Below are 9455 nucleotides of genomic sequence, written 5' to 3'. Positions count from 1 at the left end.
TCTAGTTTAGTCTAGTACAACTAGTAAACAAGGAAAACCTGAAATCGTTGTGCATGATGGATCGGGATATTTGACTCCGTACTTCGGTCAATTGAAGATGGTCGCAAACTATCCCGCTAGTTCGGAAATAGTGGGATATTTTGCAAACTAGACCGAGATATCTTGGGATATTATCCCGACCAACTATCCAGCTAATTTGCTACTTCGGTCTAATGAAGACGAAAATTAGCTGGATAGTTTCGATCGGGATAGTTCAAATAGCTGGATATTTGGCAATCTTGAGATAGTGAGGACACGCCTATGGAGGGTTCTTGCCGTGAACTTGCTATCGCTTGTGCATCACAACACTTTCTGGTTTTACAGCAGATCAACCAATTACCTGAAAAGGATTATATCCGCCCATTCTGTCCATTTCCCTCATAGACTGTATCGTTAAACTGCAATCACCATCTAATTGAGAAAGACAACTACCTCCTAAAAGATTCCCTGTTGTGTAATTTAAAAAAAAGCTGTTTGCTCACATCTACAAAGTGTATCGACTCCTTATACTGTATATCTCACATCAAAATCTTACATGAATAATCGAAGAGGGCCCCTCCATCTCCCCCTTTGTCAAAATGACTCCTCAATATCAATTTCTATATAACACTGGAAGAACATGAGGGCCCCTTCCTTTCCTTCTACTTCAAATAGCTCCTTGTCACGACAACTTATCAATTTTTAGGTTAATCAAAATTTGCTAGATGAAAACAGTGAAGATAAAAGCAATCTGTCTACATATGTATAGAGTGTTAAAATATCATTGCCAGTATGAATGGGGCATTGGTAAGTTAGGAAAATAGAGCATTGTTCATGTAACTTACAATTTTTACAATAGGGGAGTTCACACTTACAGAAAAAAAAGGTGAGATTTAAAGATGATTTATTTAATCCCAGGATTCCAAGCGCGCATAAATCGTTGAGATTCACGCATGTGCAAGTTGACGTTCTTGCCGTCGAGCGAGAATTCTCTGTGTGTGAATGATCGCAAAAATTAATAAATCCATCTTTGCATTGCGATCCAAATTGCACTAATTGTTATGTGTGAAAGGGCCTAATAATGCTGATACCTGTATGAACAAAGAATAATAGCCAGAATGGGAATTTGCTATGGAGGACAAACATTAAAGTTTGTTCCTACCTAACAAGTAACAACAGGACTGTAATGTATACATGCTGTTAATACTTGTTAACAAAGATTTGTGCATTTAATTGCATTACATTATGAAAACAGCCTATTGAGGTTCAATGGGAGCCTTTTTCATTACACTGTAGCTTTGTAGTTTTGTATAATGACATTGATAATTAAAAAAATAATCAGGTTTACATTACCAATGTATATGTACATATAAAGACTAGGAAACAGTTGAAAAGGATAAAAGCCCCATTCACATTTAATTTTTTTGCAATCCTACCAATGATCAGGTTTATATTCTGGTGAGAACGGGTCGTCAGTGAGATGGAAAGAAGAGCCTTGTAACTTGTAAGCAGGAAACGTAAGTAGGGATTAGTTGAAAAAGAGTAAAGCCTCAATCACATTTCAATTTTTTTGCAATCCTACCAATGATCAGGATAATATTCTGGTGAGAAAGGGGTCATCAGTGAGATGGAAAGAAGAACCTTGTTTACGTTTCCAGTTTGTTGCCTCCGAGCTAGGAACACATCAACGGCTTGTCAACACTCGCGCCACGTACTTAAAATTATTGAATACGTTTCTCCAAAACGAGATTCAGAAATACATTTTGTACTGTAGCCAATGTCTGCCGGCGACGATTGGAGCAAAAGATAAAAGGGAGAGGGAAGGAGAGCAAGTGAGAAAGAAAAAGAGGGAGATTCATCATGTACAGTGGGAAAAGAAAAAAAAATGTATTGGAAATTAAACGATATTGACAAACCCACCTGCGCTCTATTTCCAAGTATGATAAATAGGTTGTTTGTTTTGTGACTTCGCAGTATGGAATATGTACATACATTTTCAGGGGGAAGGGGAAATAATTTCATTTCTTTCTTTTCATTATTTATTTAGCTATGTTTGGTTGTCAGAAATACTACCAGGGAAAAACGTTCTTGCCAATTAAATCTGCTTTTAGATTTTCTCGAAAAAATATTGGTGAATTTATTTTGATTATTGTCAGGCTAATGAAATTATTGCCTACCGTAGTCATTTTTTTAACAATCAAATCCTGATTTTTGACCAAATTGTCTTTTTAATGACAGCCACCTGTTATCTAAGGCCTAAAAGTAAATTTTCTATCTTAAAATGTGTTTATTATCAGAATATTAACTGCCTAAATCAAGTGTAATAAAAATGACAGATTAATAATGATCTCAAAGGCTGCTAATTTTTCATTTTCTTCCCATAAACAAGCAGGATTGTAAAGATGAAACAGAGTTTATTACATGTACCCTAAACCAGAATCAAATCTTTTTTGTCATGTTTTTGTATCCCATGTCAAGTTTTTTTGGAAATATTAGAGACTTCTAAATATATAATAAACAACCTTTGTGGAACTTTCTTGGTTCCAAAATAAGAATAGATATTTGCATGTAACTAGAGTTACACAGTATTTTCTCATTCTTACTCTTGCAATATATAAGTATATATATATATATATATATATATATATGCCTGTTTTGCAATTCTCTTCCAAATAAAAGAACTTTTTAGAATTTTCCAGTTTCCAAAATAAGAATATAACTACAGTAGTCACACAGTATCTTCTTATTTTTACTCTTGCAATCTATAAACATGCCTTTAAGTCATTTCTGTTCTGCTTCACAGAAGACGGTTAGATAAGATCCTGCAATTTATTTCCCCCCTCCGCAGTTTAATCCATCACACATACGGAAAAGCCTTCCGCATCACTGCACCCCTCATTTGGATTTCGCATCGGGGAACATACATCACCACATCCATCGCGCTACCACAGCAAACCCCCTCAGACGTGAAATCCCCGCGCAAGATTGCATCCAAGACGACCAGCGCTTCCCTCGGTGATTAACCAAGACAAACAACGTTTCCCAAGGGAAGTGGGAGACACATTCAACAGACCCTAATGTATCTCTCTCTCTCTCTGCCTGTCTCTCTCTCTCTGTCTCTCTCTCTCTCTTTCTCTCTTTCCCTCTCCTCTGATCAATAATCTAGACTGCTTCAAGGATACACCCTGTTTGGGTTTAATAGAGGAACATGTTTACAGCTTTTTAACATTTTGAACAATATTCTATCCTGCTCCAAAAATAATTCTTTTTTTCTTCTTCTTCAAAAGACCCTAATGTATCTCTCTCTCTCTCTCTCTCTCTCTCTCTCTCTCTCTCTCTCTCTCTCTCTTTCCCTCTACTCTCTCTCTCCCTCTCTCTCTGATCAATAATCTAGACTGCCTCAAAGATACATCCTGTTTGGGTTCTATTTTTTAAATAGAGAAACATGTTTACAGCTTTTTAACATTATAAACAATATTCTACCTGCTCTAAATATAATTCCTGTTTTTTATCAACAGACCCTATCTCTCTTTCTCTCTCTCTCTCTCTCTCTCTCTCTGATCAATAATCTAGACTGCCTCAAAGATACATCCTGTTTGTGTTCCTTTTTTTAAATTGAGGAACATTTGTACAGCTTTTAAACATTTGTTAACAATATTCTATCCTGCTCCAATTTTTTTTTTCTTTTTCAACAAACCCGACTATCTCTCCCTCTCCTTTTTTTTCTCTCTCTCTCTTTTTCTCCCTCTCTCTCTCTCTCTCTCTGATCAACAATCTAGACTGCTTCAAGGATACATCCTTTTGTTTTTTCCCCTCCTAAATAGAGGAACATGTTTACAGCTTTTTAACATTTCTAATAATATTCTATTCTGCTTCAAAAAATAATTCTTGTTTCTTTTCAACAAACCCTATTATCTCTCCCTCTCTTTTTCTCTGTTTTTTCTCCCCCCCCCCCTCTCTCCCTCTCTCTCTCTCTCTCTCTGATCAATAATCTAGACTGCCTCAAAGATACATCCTGTTTGTGTTCCTTTTTTTTTAAATTGAGGAACATTTGTACAGCTTCTAAACATTTGTTAACAATATTCTATCCTGCTTCAATTTTTGTTTTTGTTTTTCAACAAATCCTACTATCTCTCCCTCTCCTTTTTTTTTCTCTCTCTCTCTCTGATCAACAATCTAGACTGCTTCAAGGATACATCCTTTTGTTTTTTCCCCTCCTAAATAGAGGAACATGTTTACAGCTTTTTAACATTTCTAATAATATTCTATTCTGCTTCAAAAATAATTCTTGTTTCTTTTCAACAAACCCTATTATCTCTCCCTCTCTTTTTCTCTGTTTTTTTCTCCCCCCCCCCCCCCCCCCCCCCTCTCTCCCCCCTCTCTCTCTCTCTCTCTCTCTCTCTGATCAATAATCTAGACTACTTCAAAGATACATCCTGTTTTTGTTTCTTTTCTAAATACGGTAGAGGAACATGTTGACAACATTTTTAACAATATTCCAGTCTGCTTCCAAAATAATTCTTGTTTTTTTAGAGGAACATGTTCACAATTTGTTTTTAAACAATAAAAGGGTACAGCGTATCCTCAGAAGAATGATGATAGACATGTAATGCAACAACCCTCTCAAAATGAAGCTGATGCCTTACAGTTTAATTCTGTGCCACTAATTAGTTCATTTAAGCTCTTGGGGATTGGATTTTACAAGTACCAATTTGGAACTGCAATTATATGTGTTTCCTTGTCTGGTTTTTCAAGAAGATGCGTTTGTTTTCTTCATATAGATTTTGGAGGGCTATTTCAGAACTGTCTATATTTTTCATCGCTAATTACTCCAATTCATTTTATTTAGTAATTAATCTATCTATCTATCAATCTAACGATCTATATCTCTAACTGTCCATCCATCCATCCATCTCTATTTGTTATCTATTGTTTTGCATAAATGCGCATGTTCCTCTTTCATTTTCAAGAATAAAACCCTGTTATCCCTATCCAAACATTAACAAATAAAATGTTTCTATTCCTGTTTCATGGAGAAAAGTCTAGAAATTATTCATCCAAACATTCAATCAACAATAACTGCTCCTTGTTATTTGTTTCAGTTTCAGGGAGGAAAGTCTAGAAATTATTCATCCAAACATACATTGAACAATAAAAGTTCTTGTTTCTATTTCCGTTCATGAAGAAAAAAGCCTCGACATTCTTTTTCATCCGCACGTTCAATAGACCCACAAGGCCCGTCTCCATCAGCTCAAGTCTGCCAAATAACCCCCTATGTTCAGACTCAAGAGATATAATCCAGAAGCTCGAAATTGTGTCTTCACCAGACCGATACGCTCATCATAAACTAGCTCGGACGGGCGCAAATTAGCCCGCTATTTCCCAAATAGCGGGATATTTTGGAAAGAAGACCAATATTTCTTGGGATATTTTCTTGACCAAATATCCCTATAATAACAACTGCAGGCTGATGAACACACAAACTAACTGGCTAATTTGGGATCAGGAGGGTAAAAAAAGCGGGTTATTTGGGAAGCTCGAGCTGATGAAGACAGGCCAATAATTCCTATGAAGGGATTTCCCAACCCACCAGGGGTTCTATGAGATTCAATCCTGTAAAATATCAAATCGTTGAAGATTCCAATAACAAATTTAAGGCGTCATCTCTCACAGAATATTAAATTTCAATCAGGAACGTTTAAGCTCCAAGGATTGAATCACTTTATATACGCTGATACAACCACTTTATAAAATCGTTCAATAGCTAGAAGAACTATTCATGCAGAATTGAATAAAGGATGATATATTTATAGTGATGCGTTCTCCAATTCACTTGAGTAATCCCATCTTAAATGCAAAGTTCATTAAAAAAGATTTGATGTTAGTGCAAGATAATTGTCATGGTGTCTCTCTCTCTCTCTCTCTCTCTCTCTCATCTATTTCAGATCAATTTCTGACAGGAGATTGCAATATGAAAGTCATTTTCATCAGCAGCAGCAGCATGTGTTTTGCAATCTTAAGCAACCAGGGGCGTATATAGCATATAGCATGGCCTTGGGTACTGTTATTGGGCAGAAGCAGTGGTCTCATCTGGTCTTAAATGAAATTCAAGGGGAATGGGTGGCATCATCTTCTTTTCACACATAGCCATAGAGATATGGCTTGATTGAAGATGGTTTAATGTGTTTTCCTTTCCTTACCATTTGATTTGGGGGCCGCACACCTCCCTCCTCGCCCCAAAGCTATCTCATCAAAAGCAATCATACCTTTGCTCAAGTGCATTTCGTACTCCCACCCTCATTAATATAAGAATTGATTACAAATTGTCAAATGTGTTTTCCTTTTTCTTTCTGTGCCATTTGAATTTTGGGGGCACCCCCCCCCCCCCAATCAGAACTCTCACTCTCAACCGACATGGCCTGATTAAAAAGTTTGTTTCTAAATGGTTTGAAGTGCTCTCCTTTCTTTGCCATTCGATAAGGTGGCACATACCTCACCCCCCCCCCTCCCACCCCCACCATGAGCTACATCACTGAGTGCAATTAAACCCTTTATCAAGTGCATTCATCACTCCTACTCCAAAAAGATAAGGCTTGAATAAAAATGCTTTAATAAGTAGATTTCAGAGAAAAAGCACTCGTGGAGTACATCAATGGGTACTATGGCTTGATTGAAAACAGTTCATATGTAGGAGTAATAGAAAACGCCTGCAGGAAAGCATCAATTTATTGCACTCTCAAGGATACAATTACTTGATTAAGGCCAAATTTAAAAAAAACATGTTTAGCATCCTGTTTTTTTGAAAAAATAGGAAGGAGGAGGAGGCCCTTTTTTTCTTCTTTTTTTCCTTTCAAAATGGCCTCTCGGTACATTATCCCTGACAGACGGGCTATTTTTCAAGATGCCAGCCGTCATTTTTTTTTTTAATTAATTTTTTTTAAATCAGAAATAGATCCATTTTAGCAGTGCGTTTCATGTTTTTTTTTCTTCAAAAAAAAAAAATTCAAAAAAATAAATAGGAGGCAGCCCCCAAAAAGGAAGCGGGCGGTGACGCTAAACATGTATATTTTTTTTAATGGCCTAACAGTAGCTGGATTTAAACTATAAGCGAAAAACCAACAGTTTTTTCTTACATTCAGGATTTTTGTTGGAAATTGCTAGGCAACAACAAAAGAACAAAATAATTATTTAAAAAACCTCACCCTCCCCCCTCCCCCCCCCCCCACCATGAGCTACATCACTGAGTGCAATTAAACCCTTTCTCAAGCGCATTCATCACTCCTACTCCACAAAGATAAGGCTTGAATAAAAATACTTTAATAAGTATTTTTAAGAGAAAAAGTCCTTGTGAAGTACACCAATGGGTACTACTACTATGGCTTGATTGAAAACAGTTCAAATGTAGGAGTTTTCTTAGAAATCGCCTGCAGGAAAACATATTTATTGCACTCTCGAGGGATACAATTACTTGATTAACAGTAGCTGGATTTACAAGTAAGCGAAAACCTTCTGTTTTTCTCACACTCACGATACCTATAAACACGACAAAAGAACAAAATTAAAACACGCATCTGTCTCGAAGGGTAAATGCCTGCTCTCGAAACACCTGTGAATTATTCAGTTGTCTAGTCATGTGACACTCCTCCCTTTCCAAGCTAACACATGCAGAGCAGCGACAAGTGGTGCATGCGCAAAACTCACCCAAAAAACTGAATTATTAACACCAACGTTTTTTCGAGCGCTTTTTTCAGTAGCGTGATAGTCCCACCCCCCCCCTCCCCCCCCCCCCCCAAAAAAAACAATGTTGTTTTTCTGCAATGTAAATGGGCCGAATGGTGAAGTACTGATGAGGAACATTCGCACAAGGGGGAGTGTACTGTATCTGTACTCAAGTAGAGTATGTTTTGATGCCTATGATGCAGATTTTGTCCGTATTCATGTCATGGAGTAAAGGTATTGATTTAAAACTTGAGAAAATATAATTACATGTACATGTATGTGATGTCCACATGCTCATACTTTCTGAATACCTGGGCCCCGTCTTTAAAGGCCCTCTACACTACTGTTAGCTACTTGCGCCCTCTATATAACAAACAATGCCTAATCGGTGACCATTGGTCCCCCATGATCCTCTTTTTCTTATGTTAACTGAGAGCTGAGTTGATGAGATAACCACCTGTCCAGTGACCTTGCAGAGCGGTCTAATCCCTCCTGTAAACTACGGCAGATAAGCTTCAATACAAAGAGTTGCGTTTGGTCCAAATCAATCGCAAGTCCTCCAATCAAACGCAAGGTTGCAGTTTCCTACATGTACATGTACATAGTTGCGATTGATATAAACTATTTGTAAGACGGGGCCCAGGTATCTTTACAAGATCTTCAAATTCACACAAGACAAAGGGCGTGTTCATGCTTGATTTTGAAGGCAGAATGAGCGATTTGTAACGCTCATCGTAAACGCTCATCGTAATCGCAGTTCCACGGTGCACTGTTCATGCTCACTTCTCCAGGCAATTCTCCTTGGGTGGCCTTCAGCTGGATTCGCAAACCTGTGTGCGCATGCTACGTAGACCCACTAGAGGTCAGTGCGTTGACCCCATTTAAACGCGTTTACAAATTGTAAACGCATCTTTTTGTGAGTTTACGATCGGCGATCGTGATCGCCGTTTTTCGGTGATTCTACAAAAGTGAGCATGAACGCAATCGTGTTTTAAACTAAACGCGTAACAGATGCCTGATTCTGGCCGTCAAAATCAAGCATGAACGCGCCCAAAGTTGACAAAAACGGTGTTGAAACAGTGACAACGATGTTGAGACGAGACGAGAAGAGAATACCATGTCATGTAAGATTCATGATTTAAAGATAAAGTTAAGTTCTGGGCATGCAATTGCATTGTGAAAAAAACGTGTGGAATCGATCAGAAAAAAGGTTGATAATCTAGCATATAAGTATTTGTGTGTATTGCACGCTTCTGGAATCATCAAAATGTTAAGAAATTTGAGAATATTTTGCATATAAAGGCATTTGAAGAGCCATGCTTTTCAGGGAACATGTTTTTATCTGATGTTCTTCCACCCTTGCATAATAACAATGATAACGCTCACAAATTAATTTTCACCTCTTCACAGAACTCAACCTTCTCTTTAATCACCATGATGAAACACTTCCTTGATGTAAGTAACGACATGAAGGTTTCATAACATGTTTTATTCAAGGAGGACAAAAACAAGAATCTGGTGGATTGGATAACATTGATGAGGATTGGAGAACAGGAATTTCGGGCAGAGGAGAGGGGGGGGGGGGTGAGGAAGGGGTGAGGAAGGGGTGAGGGGAGGGGCCGGGTGTAGGGGTACAAGGGTGTGTCCATGTCGGACTGTTGATATCTTGATTCCAATGTGATGGTGGGCTGATAATTTTGTTAAGAGTACAGTTCAAT

This window comes from Strongylocentrotus purpuratus, unplaced genomic scaffold (assembly GCF_000002235.5).
Source record: "Strongylocentrotus purpuratus isolate Spur 01 unplaced genomic scaffold, Spur_5.0 spur5_scaffold_16, whole genome shotgun sequence".
In the NCBI taxonomy this organism is placed as follows: domain Eukaryota; kingdom Metazoa; phylum Echinodermata; class Echinoidea; order Camarodonta; family Strongylocentrotidae; genus Strongylocentrotus; species Strongylocentrotus purpuratus.
Note: the sequence above shows the minus strand (reverse complement) of the source record.